Source organism: Geotrypetes seraphini, chromosome 5 (assembly GCF_902459505.1).
Source record: "Geotrypetes seraphini chromosome 5, aGeoSer1.1, whole genome shotgun sequence".
Classification (NCBI taxonomy): domain Eukaryota; kingdom Metazoa; phylum Chordata; class Amphibia; order Gymnophiona; family Dermophiidae; genus Geotrypetes; species Geotrypetes seraphini.
The window spans coordinates 237,991,768-238,005,781 of record NC_047088.1 but is presented as its reverse complement, the minus strand read 5'-3'; the positions used below and the strand labels follow the sequence as shown (position 1 = coordinate 238,005,781).

The following is a 14,014-nucleotide window of genomic DNA, read 5'->3' as shown; positions in this document are numbered from 1 at the left end:
GAGGTTTAACGTGGATAAGTGTAAAGTGATGCATGTCGGTAACAAAAATCTCATGCATGAATACAGGATGTCTGGGGCGGTACTTGGAGAGACCTCCCAGGAAAGAGACTTGGGAGTTATGATCGACAAGTCGATGAAGCCATCCGCGTAATGTGCGGCAGAGGCGAATAGGGCGAACAGAATGCTAGGAATTATAAAGGGAATCACGAACAGATCGGAGAAGGTTATCATGCCGCTGTACCGGGTCATGGTGCGCCCTTACCTGGAGTACTGCGTCCAGCACTGATCGCCGTACATGAAGAAGGACATGGTACTACTCGAAAGGGTCCAGAGAAGAGTAACTAAGATGGTTACGGGGCTGGAGGAGTTGCCGTACAGCGAAAGATTAGAGAAACTCAGCCTCTTCTCCCTCAAACAGAGGAGATTGAGAGGGGACATGATTGAAACATTCAAGGTACTGAAGAGAATAGACTTGATGGAAAAGGACAGGTTGTTTACTCTCTCCAAGGTAGGGAGAACGAGAGGGCACTCTCTACAATTGACAGGGGATAGATTCCGTACGAATGTAAAGAAGTTCTTCTTCACCCAGAGAGTGGTAGAAAACTGGAACGCTCTTCCGGAGTCTGTTATAGGGGAAAACACCCTCCAGGGATTCAAGACCAAGCTTGACAAGTTCCTGCTGAACCAGAATGTACGCAGGTAGGGCTAGTCTCATGGCGCTGGTCTTTGACCAGAGGGCTGCCGCGTGAGTGGACTGCTGGGCACGATGGACCATTGATCTTACCCAGCAGCGGCAATTCTTATGTTCTTAAAGTCCATAATTGAAGCCAATTTACTAATTAAGTTGGGCACCTCTCATAGAATTTCCTCCTAAATATCTGTGCTCTGACCATGGCATTGCTCATTCCATGTTGATGTACCTTAAAAGTTCCTTTCTAGTCTGTACAGGTCTCCAACAAGGGCAGTCTGCCATTGACAATTTTCTCTGCATTTTTCTATCCCTAATTTCATCCTTTTTGCCTCTTCTATCAATAATTCATTGTGATCTTGAATAAAGCATTTCATTTGCATGTGCTTCAGTTTACCCTAAACAAGAATCCAGTAATAATAAAGCTGCAACCCCATCCCCCTTTTTATAGGACTTTTATGAGGCTCTTATGTCAAAATCCTACCGCCAGGAAATCCATGGAAAAGGAAATTCTCTGGTCTTTCAGACGATAACTTTGAGGATGAGCCTCATGATTAGATCAGTAAGCTAAGAGCCACAAAAGCAAGGGTTCAAATCCCATTGTGTATCCTTATGATTGTAGACAACTCACTTAACCCTCTGTTACCTGAAGTACAAACTTTGCATGTAAACCCTCTGGAGGCAGAGATATAGCGCACATTGGACCACAACTGAAAAAGTATGAGCTACATCTGAACTCCCTCGCCCTAAAGATTTGAATTGTATGTTAGCTTCTTCTCAACTGCATTAGAATGTGATAGAAAGATAAAAATATAAAGGAGGAAGAGGTCCTACTGCTGAAGATATAAAAAAAACCATAAAACTCCTCTTTTACAAAGACCGATAGTGGGGGTTAATGCGGTAAATGCTCCAATGCTTATAAGAATTGAATGGACATCGGAGTATTTGCCGTGCAGCATTTGCTCACGTGACTTCATAAAGGAGGCCCAAAGGGAGCTGATGACAGAGTACACGACGAAAGCTGTAACCGAACCAAAATCACTTTATTTCACCAGCATCTAGTTCAGGGGTGGGCAACGAGCGCTGCAATCCAGTCGGGTATTCAGAATTTCTCCAATGAATATGCACGAGATCTATTTGCATACAATGGAGGCAGTACATGCAATTAGATCTCATGCATATTCATTGGGGAAATCTTGAAAACCCGACTGGCTTGCGGCCCTCGTTGCCCACCCCTGGCCTAGCTGCACACAGCCGTGTTTCGGCAATACCCATGCCTGTGTCAGGGGTCAAAACTCTAGAGCTGTATAAGTGAAGAACAACTTTGGAGATATCACTAAATTCAAATATAAAACTCCAAATATGAAGCCTTAAGTGAGAAGTACAAGATTTAATGTATATTAAGCCCTCAAAACCAGCAATACCAAGGTCAGCATTAATCAAAGCTGGTGTGACACCTCCTGAATTTCACTTTTTGGAATACCACATGCTTGTATTTCCATAGGCTGTAGGGCAAGCAATCTCTCTGGAAACTCAACTTCTATGTCACTCAACATGTGACTAGTCCTTGGGTTAACAGCGTTAACTGACCTCATATTTATGAACCTATTCACCCCATTATGGATTAGAATACTCAGCGCAGGTGCAAAGCAAAATTCATGCAGTCAAGCCTTAGGTTTTCCAAACACCATCATGTGGCTAGTTTTCATGCTCTATCTGCACACTGAAACCTGTTAATATTTAACAATACGCAACAAAACAGTTTAATTTGCTATACAACACCCTTCAGCAAATTGCAGACGCATGTCAATTTTGCATTTAGATTTTGTATGCTAAAGGAAACAAAGCCAGCAACCCATGCAGAATCTATTTAATCAATTAGCAAGGGCAGTTCTAACATCTGTTAATCTTTTTGTGTCGATTATAATTAGAAGCTGTTGCAAAGTATCCTTTAAAGACCAATTCTTTAACATCTGTCGTAAAGAGGAACAATACCGTGTAACCGATGGCTCAACAGAACCCAATAAGCCAAATAATCTCCAGACATCACCTCATCCCCATCCCAAAGTAAAAGTAAACCATTCAAATAATATAAACACTAGAATACCAAATAAAACAATCTTGACTCAGTACCTCTGTATACATTTTATTAAAAACGGACCTAAATGCTCTGTTCCTTGATTTTTCAGCATCCTTGCTTTATCATCCCATAAGGAATTCTAATCTAATCCAGTATTTCTCAGTTACACTATGCCTATATGTTCAAAGCAACTTACAATATAAGCAATTACAGAATGTATATGCTGCATTAAAGCAGTTCAAGGAGGACAGAATACGAATCGAATAATGAGGAAGGAAGGATTGAGGTTATATTACTGATAAAACGCTTGAACTGAATATGGAATTTGGCGACACTAGCCCCCTCTTTTACTAAGGTGCGCTAACAGATTAGCGAGTGCTAATCGCTAACGCATCCATAGACTAATCGGTTAGCGCATCTTAGTAAAAGAGGGCCTAGGTATTTTGAGTTAGTTGTTGTCTATAGTGTGTATGCTTTCAAAGAAGAGAGTTTTTAATTTGGGGGGGGGGAATCTGTTGTAGAATGTTTCAATTCTGATGTCAGTCGGGAGGTTGTTCCAGGTCTTGGTGCCATGATAAGTGAACATAAAAATTGCCATCTCCGGATCAGACCCTGGGTCCATCAAGTCCGGTGATCCGCACACGCGGAGACCCCGCCAGGTGTACCCTGGCATAGTTTTAGTCCCCATATCACTCTATGCCACTCTTAAGATGTGCATCTAATTTACCCTTACCCGTATCACTCTATGCCACTCTTAAGGAGATGTGCATCTAGTTTACCCTTAAATCCTAGAACAGTGGATTCTGCAATTACTTCCTCTGCGTGAAACAGAACTTCCTGATATTCGTCCTGGACCTGTCCCCCCTCAGCTTCAGTCTATGTCCTCTTGTCCGTGTCACATTGGACATTGTAAATAACTGCTTTCCCTGCTCCATTTTGTCGAATCCTTTCAGTATTTTGAAAGTCTCGATCAGATCCCCTCGCAGTCTCCTCTTCTCAAGGGAGAACAACCCCAGTCTCCTAAGTCGTTCCTCGTAGTCCAGGTTCTCCATACCTTTCACTAGCTTCGTTGCTCGTCTCTGCACCCTCTCTAGCAGTTTTATATCCTTCTTTAGATATGGAGACCAATGCTGGATGCAGTATTCTAGGTGCGGTCTGACCATGGCTCTGTAGAGCGGTATTATAAAACTTTCTCTGATCTACTCGTAATTCCCTTCTTTATCATGCCTAGCATTCTATTTGCTTTCTTTGCCGCCGCCGCACATTGCGCCGACGGTTTCAGGGTCCTATCTTTCAGTACACCCAGGTCCTTTTCCTGTTCGGTCTTTCCCAGAGTTACACCTGACATACTATACTTGTGATCTTTATTTTTTCTGCCTAAATGCATCACTTTGCATATTTCCACATTAAAATTCATCTGCCATTTATCTGCCCACTTCTCCAATTGATTCAAGTCGCTCTGGAGTTCCTCGCTGTCCTTCTGTGATCTGATTGCCCGGCAAACTTGATGATTTCACTGGATGTTCCTTCTTCCAGGTCATTTATGAAAATATTAAATAAGATGGGTCCAAGTACCGAGCCCTGGGGTACACCGCTAGTCACTTTTTCCCATTCTGAGAATTTCTCTGTTTTCTGTTCTCTAGCCATTTGCCTATCCATCTTAGTATATCTCCCTCTATTCCATGGCCTTGTAATTTCCTGAGAAATCTTACATATGGAACCTTGTTGAACACTTTCTGAAAGTCCAAGTATACAATATTCACCGGTTCTCCACTATCAATTCACTGTCTCAAAAAATTGAAGTAGGTTCGTCAAACATGATTTTCCTTTCCTGAACCCATGAAGAGCAAGTTGAATTTGTGTGTTTGTATTTTACCCCTTTGGGAGATGGAAGGAGTAGTTGAAGCGATTCCAGATTGCTGGTTGATGACCAGGAATTGACGAATAGGTTTGAGTGGCTCTGCAGTTTTTACATATAGGATTGGGAACATTATACATGATAGTTTGAAGGTGATACACGTTTTGATGGGTAGCCAATATAAGTTCTTATAGTATGGTGAGATGGAGTCAAATTTTTTTTTAGTTTGAATATTAATCTGTTAATCTGATCGCCATGTTTTGTATCATCTGTAGTTTGTTCAGAAGAGTAGAGTTTAGACCCACATAGAGGTAGTTGTTGCATTCCAGCTGGGACAGTAAAAACATTTCTGTTAGTACGGCAAAGTGGTGCTCTTGAAAAAAGGAACCGATAAGTCTTAGGCCCTCTTTTACAAAGGTGCACTAAGGGCCTGATTCTCTAAAAGTGCGTCCCGATTTTAGGCAGTTGTAGGCGTCCTACAGCTGTCTAATCAGCCAATCGGGATGCACGTTTTAAAAAAAAAAAATGCTCCCCAGGCAGGCCGCCTATATTGAAGGCGAGGCCCGCAAGACACCTAGGCCCTGATTCTGAATAGGACGCCCGGGAGAGGCGTCCTATTCAGAATCGGCCTAAACTAAACCCCGATTCTGTAACCGGCGTCCATGTTACAGACGCGGGTTAGAGAAACGGGTTAGATTAGACACGGCCCGCTACACTTATCGCAAGGGATCTCTCTGCCGCTATAAGTATAGCGGGCCGCGGCCCCCTGACCAGGAGGGTGCCCAAACCCTCTGCCTGAAGACGCACCCCCCCCCCCGACACTACCGACCGCCCCCCCGACATTACCGATCCCCCCCCGACAATATCGATAGCTGGCAGGAGGGTGCCCAATCCCTCCTGCTCGAAGACGCACCCCCCCGGTGCTAACCCCCACTCCACCAAACCTGTTCTTAGAAGGGTCTTGCACGTCTTGAGCCGGCAGGCACGCCTCGTCGAAATGAAGCAGGCCCGCCCCTTCCCGGCCCATCCCGCTGAAGCCTAAGGCCTGATTGGCCCAGGCTCTAGAAGCCTGGACCAATCAGGCCTTAGGCATAGCGGGTCCGCCCATCCCCACTAAGTCTAAGGTCTGAGCTCCATTATTCTTGTAACTTCTCCTGGAAATGACCAGAATTCTCTCTGTAATTATCCTGGAAATGTCCAGTTGTCTCTTTTGTAATCCGCCAGAACTGCAAGGTTGAGGCGGAATAGAAATCAGTAATGTAATGTAATGTAATTAATGTACTTTATGAAGAGCTGCTGGGGCCTATTTTAAGTAGATATACAAATGCCTCCGTTTCATTCCTAGAACCGTGGCAAGACCTGGGATTGAGTTCGTCTTGGACATAGCTTCCTTTCTTCTTCTCCAGAGCTCCTAAGACACCCATTTCCAGGAGTGAAATCTTTGGCCAGTCCTGATTGAACTTACACTCAAAGCGATGAGACTCCAGAGGCAGGCCTTAGGGCCAAAACATGAATCGTGTTGAATCATCTACAATAAATTCCCTTTTATACTTGTTTCTGCTATCCTGACTTTTCATGTCTCCTTGTCTTAACTGCTGTTGCCTTGTGGTCATTCATAAAACAAGCATAACGTAAACTTGGTTTTGTGAATATATATGCCAATATATATCATTATTATAAAATTACTCTCTTTTGTGTCTCTGTGCCTATATTGTATATGTGTTTACTCGTGCAATTTTTATAAGAACCCAATTGAGTGCATAATAATCACCCCCAACACTTATCTTATTTTAACAGGAAGGCAGTTTTATTCAAGGGTTACATCATTCAGAAGATATTTTCTGCTGCCAGAACTTTGGAGATACCTAAAGTTCAGGCAAGGAGCCGTTATGCCTTGCTAAGTTGCATCCACTGGGATATACTTGATTAAACTTATCTTCCAAAACCCATAAAACACACATCACTAGATAACTGATAAGCCATCTATCCTACTCTCAAAAAGTCGCACAGTTATTTTTAGAAGCTATCACTAATCTCACCCCCATTTGCATGCATTTTTCAAAACGGACTTTCATTCCATCACTGCTTTAGTTTAGCTGTTTGAAATCTACACAAACTCTGTTCCATTTCAAAATGCGAGTCTAATGAACGGACACTTTGCTGGCTGCTTTCCCAGTCTTCTGCAACTCTGAAGGATTATCAAATACTACATAGCCTCAAGTCACCCTTAGGATGCCTTTCGCGCTTTCGGAATATAGAGAGCGTGAAGTTTCATGTGCTATGTAGTATCAAAAATAAAATCAAAGCAGAAAACAGTATACCGTCAAAAGCGCAGGGGACAACAGCGCACAGACAATCCCACGCTGACATTTAAGCGCAGGAGAAATGCACGCCACCGCTTTGAGGCCTTCCGTTTTACACTCTGAGGGGGTGTGGGGAGGGGAACCCCCAACTACAGTTAGAACTCCTCGCGCTACCATTGGGGGGTTCCCCCCTCCAATTATACTGAAAACTCCCATTCTTTCTTTGGGTGTTTTCAGTGTACTGGGGGGGTTCCCCCCCCCAACATACACACACCCAGTGGGAGCATGAGGACTTCTAAGTGTAATGGGGGGTTTACCCCCCACACACACCCCTTACAGTGCAAAAGGGAAGGCCTCAAAGCGGCGGAAGTGGCAGTGCGCATTTGTCCTGTAGGCACAGGATTGTCAGCACTCCGTTGTCCTCCACGGTTTTGACACGTCACCCAGAAGATACACCATCATAAGCGTGGAGGACAACAACACCCCAACAATCCCACGCTGACATTTAAGAGCAGGAGAAATGCGCGCCGCCGCTTTGAGGCCTTCTGTTTTACACTCTGAGGCGGGTGTGGGGGGAAACCCCCCCCCCCCGACTACAGTTAGAACTCCTCGCGCTCCCGTTGGGGTGGAGGGGAACCCCCACCTAGTACACTGAAAACTTCCATTCTTCTTTCTTCATGGGAGCACAAGGACTTCTAAGTGTAATGGGAGGTTCCTCCCCCCCCTTACAGGGGAAGGCCTCAAAGCAGCGGAAGCAGCGGTGCACATTTGTCCTGCGTGGCACACATTTGTCCTTCACGCAAATGTTGGCGCAGGATTGTCGGCATGCTGTTGTCCTCCACAGTTTTGACGCATCACCCAGAAGATACACCGTCATAAGGACAACGGCCTGTGCGCAAGTGTCAGCGCGGAATTGTCGGTGCACCGTTGTCTTCCACAGTTTTGATGCATCACCCAGAAAACATAAGCTAGTGTAAGCCAGGGGTGGGCATCCTTGATGGCTATAACCCAGACATGAGATTTGTTTGCATTTACTGCCTCAATTGCATCCAAATAGATCTCATGCATATTCATTGGGAGAATCCTGAAAACCCAACTGGGTCGCTGGTCCGAGGGCCGAGGTTGCCCACTCCTGCTCCAAGCTGACGACCGTAATCACCCAGACCTTGACAGTATGCAAGATATATCACTACACTCATATGTCATATCCCATCCTAATAAGAAAGCTGTAGATTATTTCTTTTTAAAGACAGAGGATAAGAGTTATGTTTCACTGAAAATTATAATGGTAAACGTTTAAACCTAGCAAGAGTAAAATTCAACTGGCAGTGGTCAGTGTTCAATTAGAAACAGTCAGTATTCAGTGCCAGCATCGAACAGGGCACTGGTACTGAATATTTGGTACAAGATGGCCAGAGGGAGATATCAGCTGCATTCAATGATGGCACCTGGAGAGCTACCCAGCAGCCATTTTTGCCAGAAGGTTATTTGTGCACCACAGCTGAATATTGGCAGAGCCCGAGCAACTCTTGGCTCCACCCAGACCGCAGCCACACTAACTGGATAGTACCATGGAAATTTGCCTATAGTTTCATAGGCATTATCCGGTTATGTGCTGCTGAAAATTGAGGTATGACCTACTGAGCTCTACTTACCCTTGTTGGGAGTCCCTCCTACCCAGTTACGTAGCACTAAATATTAGCGCAACATCTTTTTTTTTTTTTTTTGCAATTATACATACATTCAAAAACTAAACTTTGAAAAAGAAATTTAGAAAAGTTAACAAGGATGAAATATGCAATCTACATAGTCCACCAAAGTGGCAGAAGTCGTCATGAACCATAAGACAATGGCATAGGCGTTGTAATGGTGGGGGGGGGACCACAGAGGCTGTGGCCTCCCAAAAAATGCCCCAGCCCCTTTCCCTCCCTCCCGTGGCTGAGCCTCACGGACTGTGGACTAGGATTGAGCCTATCTTCCTTGGCTTCCCCCTCAGCGTCCTCCTGATTCCCCCCTTTAAAGCTAATTACGGCAGCCTGCAGAGCGAACCTAGCAGGCTGCCATCAGTCTCCACAGCGTGTTCCCACTGCCACAGTCCCGCCCCTGATGTCAGAGGAGTAGGAAGCAGTGGCGGTAATACCCCGCCCATCACGAGGGCCCTGGCAGGATGGAGATTGCCAGAGACGCTGGATCTGGACACTGGGGGTGGGTACAGAAAAGGTCTTTGAGGAGGGGCAGGAAAGCAGACTTGAATGGAAGACAGGGCAGATTCTGGAGTAGAGGGGTTAGAGAAGGGAAATATCCTGAACAGAGGAGAGAGATGTCAGGCCCTGGGGAGGGGGAAGACAAAGAGAATGAGAGAGACAGAAAGACCAGGATCAAGGTGGGAGGACTCAAAATGTTAACAGAATTGAAGACAGAAAGAGGGAGAAACCTGAAACAAAGGGGAGGCAGAAGAGAGGGAGTAGATGTTGGACATGGGGGGTGTATAAAGGGAAGAGAGAGAAAGAGACTGCAGAGAGGTGGTAAGATTCTGGACCAGGGAGGGAGGAAGGAAGGGGAGAGAGCAAAGCAGAGAAAGACCTGGAAGAAAGGAGAACAAATGATGGGGGGGGGGGGATTGTAAGCAGAAGAAAGACAGAGAGAGAGGCCTGGACCAAAGGGGAAAGACAGGAGGCAGATGCTGGACTATGGGAGGTGCAGACAGAAGAGAAAGAGGGGGAGAGACCCTAAGGAAGAACATTGAGAACTTGTTAGAGGATGTGGTTAAAGCGGTTAGCATATCTGGATTTATAAAAATAATTTGGACAAGTTTTTGGAGGAAAAGTCCACAGTTTGCTATTGAGACTTAGGGGAAGCCACTGCTTGCCCTGGGATCAATAGTATGGAACCTTGCTACTGTCTGAGTTTCTGTCAGGTACTTGTGATTTTGATTGGACGCTTTTGGAAACAGGATACTTGGCTAGATGGATCACTGAGTACGGCTGTTTTTATGTTCTTTAGAGCACAATTACTAAGATTAATATGTTTATAGTTGAGTGGACTGATGAAGACACTGGCTGTTTGACCATCTCTGTCAGACAATGTTTCCCATACTATCTTCTAACATACTATGACCGAGACTGTGGTGCAGGAGTTAGAGCTACAGCCTCAGCACCCTGAGATTGTGGGTTCAAATCCCATACTGCTCCTTGTGACCCTAGGCAAGTCACTTGGTCCCCCATTGCCCCCAGGTACATTAGATAGATTGTGAGCTCACCAGGATAGACAGGGGGAAATACTTGAATAAATTCATGTAAACCATTCTGAGCTTCCCTGAGAAACTTGAATAAATAGTGTGAAAAGATTCAGCCTCTAATAACCAGAGCTGGTATTGTGACATCATAATGCCTCATTCCACCAATAAGAGCCAACCTCATCAGTGAAGTCACAATGGCTTCATTGCCCTATATTTTGCTCACTTTTGTTACATTTTGATTCCTAGAGTGGTGCAGTGGTTAAAGCTACAGCCTCAGCCCCCTGAGGTTGTGGGTTCAAACCTATGCTGCTCCTTGTGACCCTGGGCAAGTCACTTGGTCCCCCATTGCCCCACCAGGACAGACAGGGGAAAATGGCCGAGTACCTGAATAAATTTGTGTCAATTGTTCTGTGTTCTCCTGGGAGAATGGTGTAGAAAATTAAATGATTATGTTGCATTGGTTCACTATTAAGAAACTTGTTTAATTGCCCGGAGTGAGCTTAATTTACAACAGCCATAAACCTGCCAGAAATGGGTGTGCCCTAAATTTAAGCAGATTGATGCTAACATAGGCTAGAATTCTTTCATGGACTCTTGTGAAAATATCATCGTAGACCTGGTGCTCGGTTAATGGTATTCAGGTGCCTTATTTGAAATGTCCAGATATTATTTACACAGGCGCATTTTACCCCTTTGAGGCTTGATTTTATTGCAGGATGCCTAATGTGAAAAGTTCATCAAGTTGCTTATTTTCTGAAGCTGCAATATTAGAACATTTGCCTATTCAATTTTCTTTACTGCTCTCCCAGGGGAGCTCAGAATGGTTTGCATGAACCTAAACAGGTACTGAAGCATTTTTCCCTATCTGTCCTGGCGGGATCACAATCTATTTAATGTACCTGGGGCAATGGGGGGGATTAAGTGACTTGCCCAGGGTCACAAGGAGCAGTGGGGGTTTGAACCCACAAACTCAGGGTGCTGAAGTTGTAGCTTTTACCACTGCACCACTCTAGAAATCAAAATGTAGTAAAGGTGAGCTATTGTGACATCACTGATGAAGTTGGCTCTTAGGCATTGGTGGAATGAGGCATTATGATGTCACAATACCAGCTCTGGTTATCAGAGGCTGAAGCTTTCCACACTATTTATTTATTCCATTTTCTATACTGCTTTCCCATGAATTTATTCAGATACTTAAGCATTTTTTTCCTGTCTGACCCAGCAGGATCACAATCTATCTAATGTACCTGGGGCAATGGGGGGATCAAGTGACTTGCCCAGGGTCATAAGGAGCAGTGGGGGTTTGAACCCACAACTCCAGAGTGCTGAGGCTGTAGTTTTAACCACTGCACCACTCTAGAAATCAAAATGTAGTAAAAGTGAGCCAAGTAAAGGACAATCAAACCATTGTGACATCACTGATGAGCTTGGCTCTTAGGCATTGGTGGAATGAGGCATTATGATGTCACAATACCAGCTCTGGTTATCAGAGGCTGAAGCTTTTCACACTATTTATTTATTCCGTTTTCTGTACTGCTTTCCCATGAATTTATTCAGGTACTCAAGCATTTTTTTCCTGTCTGACCCAGCAGGATCACAATCTATCTAATGTACCTGGGGCAATGGGGGCCATTAAGTAACTAGCCCAGGGTCACAAGGAGCAGCCTGGGTTTGAACCCATAAACCTCAGGGTGCTAAGGCAGTAGCTTTAACCACTGAGCCACACTCTCGCCCTTAACATGCCGAATTCTTAATACCTGAATTCATTAGCACTCATTTTTAAATTAAATTAGCCTCTTCAGCATTCCCTAATAAATACAAATGCACAGAGCTGCGTTTAAGAAGCTATTGCAAGCTAGCGCGTTCAGGATAAAGCTCGCCAAACCAAAGTTAGCTAAGCCGTCATTCCGCCTCATCTTTGCGTAGACAAAATAACAAATGCACCGCAGCAAGTGCAACGGTGTCATGCTCCTAATACGAACTGCAATCTTACAGGAAGGAAAGAGCCAAGTGTAAAAAAAAAAAAACTGCAGTACTTAACACCCAGCCCAGAAGCCTAAAGACGGCGTCAATTAGAGAGCAAGCTGTAAACACGGGGCAAAAGCTCTTACTCGTTGAAGTTCCTCGGCTAAAACGCAGCACAGGGCTCGAGCAGTCCGGGTTTGCCAGACGTTTCCCCTTTCATCGAGGACGCCCGAGCTGGACCTTGATTTATTCACCCGGTGCGTGAAGAAGCAGCTGATCGCTCGTCCCTTCCGCACGTTCGCTGCAACTTTGGCTCATTCAGCTGTCAAGTAGTTGCTCAGTACTTGTAAATACAAGCTCCAAAGTCCCGGATGACATCACAGGCAGCTGCTTATTGTTGAGTCTTTATTAACTGACTGTCAAAAAAAAAGAAAAGAAAAAGCAGAGGTTTCTCCCCTGCAGCCAAATCTAAGTCCTTTGTTATGCATGTAAATACTTCTCTACTCAGGCTATGAAAGGACTTAAAGCTCCGGGTTTTCATAAGCCTGAGAAACTTCATCCACTTGCAAAAATAAGCCATAGGAAAGCAGAGGCTACCTTAACTGCATCTATCCCCACCTATTTCTAGTATAGGATATATATAAAACTAAGCCGACAGCAGATGCCAGGATGGGGTTGACTTGTAATATAATATCCGCTGACATGGATTTTGCTGCAGGGATTTATGAATGGAGTTCAGCAGTTCAGTTCTCCATTTCCCCTAGAAATTGAAATAAACACTTCAAGAAAATTACAGCTCCGTATTTCTAGGCAGTGCAGAGCCCAGCCAGAAAACAGTGCAGATGATTAGCCAGCTAAAATCCAATCACTCTACTGGATCAGACCTGACGTCCATCGTGCCCAGCAGTCCGCTCGCGCGGCGGCCAACAGGTCCAGGACCTGTGTAGTAGTCTTCTATCTATACCCCTCTATCCCCTTTTCCTTCAGAAAATTGTCCAATCCCTTCTTGAACCCTAATACCGTACTATGTCCTATTATGCCCTCTAGAAGCGCATTCCAGGTGTCCACCACCCGCTGGGTGAAGAAAAACTTCCTAGCACTGGTTTTGAATCTGTCCCCTTTCAACTTTTCCGAATGCCCTCTCGTTCTTGTTGTTTTTGAACGTTTGGAGAATCTGTCCCTCTCCACTTTCTCTAATCTCCACTTTCTCTAAACTCAGTGCTAACTCGAAACGGAATAAATCATTTCATCTTTTTTTTTTTTTTTTTTAAGATCCTTTTCTGGAATCTTGATTACTGGATCTCGAAATAAAAATCAGGGTTGGCCGCAAAATGAGGTAAAATAAGCTTCAAACAACTAGTTGGCAGGTTTCCAGATAAACAACTTTGAATTCTCCTTTTGTAAAATCTAAAATGACTCTAAACCTGTGGTAAAATGCTGTTTTTAACTTTTATTTACTGTTGGATCTTGCTCTGCCTTGGTTCATCTCTTGTTTTGCCAGACTGGCTTTCTGATATCCATGGTTTCTTTTGGATCTTCCACCCAAAGAGATACCCTATGGCACAGGGATCTCAAAGTCCCTCCTTGAGGGCCGCAATCCAGTCTGGTTTTCAGGATTTCCCCAATGAAAATGCATTGAAAGTAGAGAATGACATGGTGACAAAATTCATCACCGTTCCCGTCCCCGCGGATAACCGCGTGAAACCATCTTCATGTCATTCTTTAAGGAGAGAGGGAAGAATCAGAGTATAATTGGGCACAACCACTGACCCGCAAGCTTTGCTTTGAAGAATGCTGGTATAGAAGGACTGAGGTTGAAATAGACACTAGAAAATGACATGGGATTATTTCCCGCGGATATCCGCGGGGACGGGAACGGTGA

At 44.6% G+C, this 14,014-nt stretch overlaps 1 protein-coding gene across 1 annotated transcript in view; it reads right to left on the bottom strand.

Annotated features, from left to right (window-relative positions):
* NCKAP5 (NCK associated protein 5) overlaps positions 1 to 12,432 on the bottom strand; it is a 1,115,675-nt gene extending 1,103,243 nt beyond the window's left edge. The window contains 1 exon segment of the mRNA XM_033946444.1: positions 12,279 to 12,432. The gene's annotated coding sequence lies outside the window, so the exon portion shown is untranslated.
* Between the last annotated feature and the right edge of the window lie 1,582 nt (positions 12,433 to 14,014).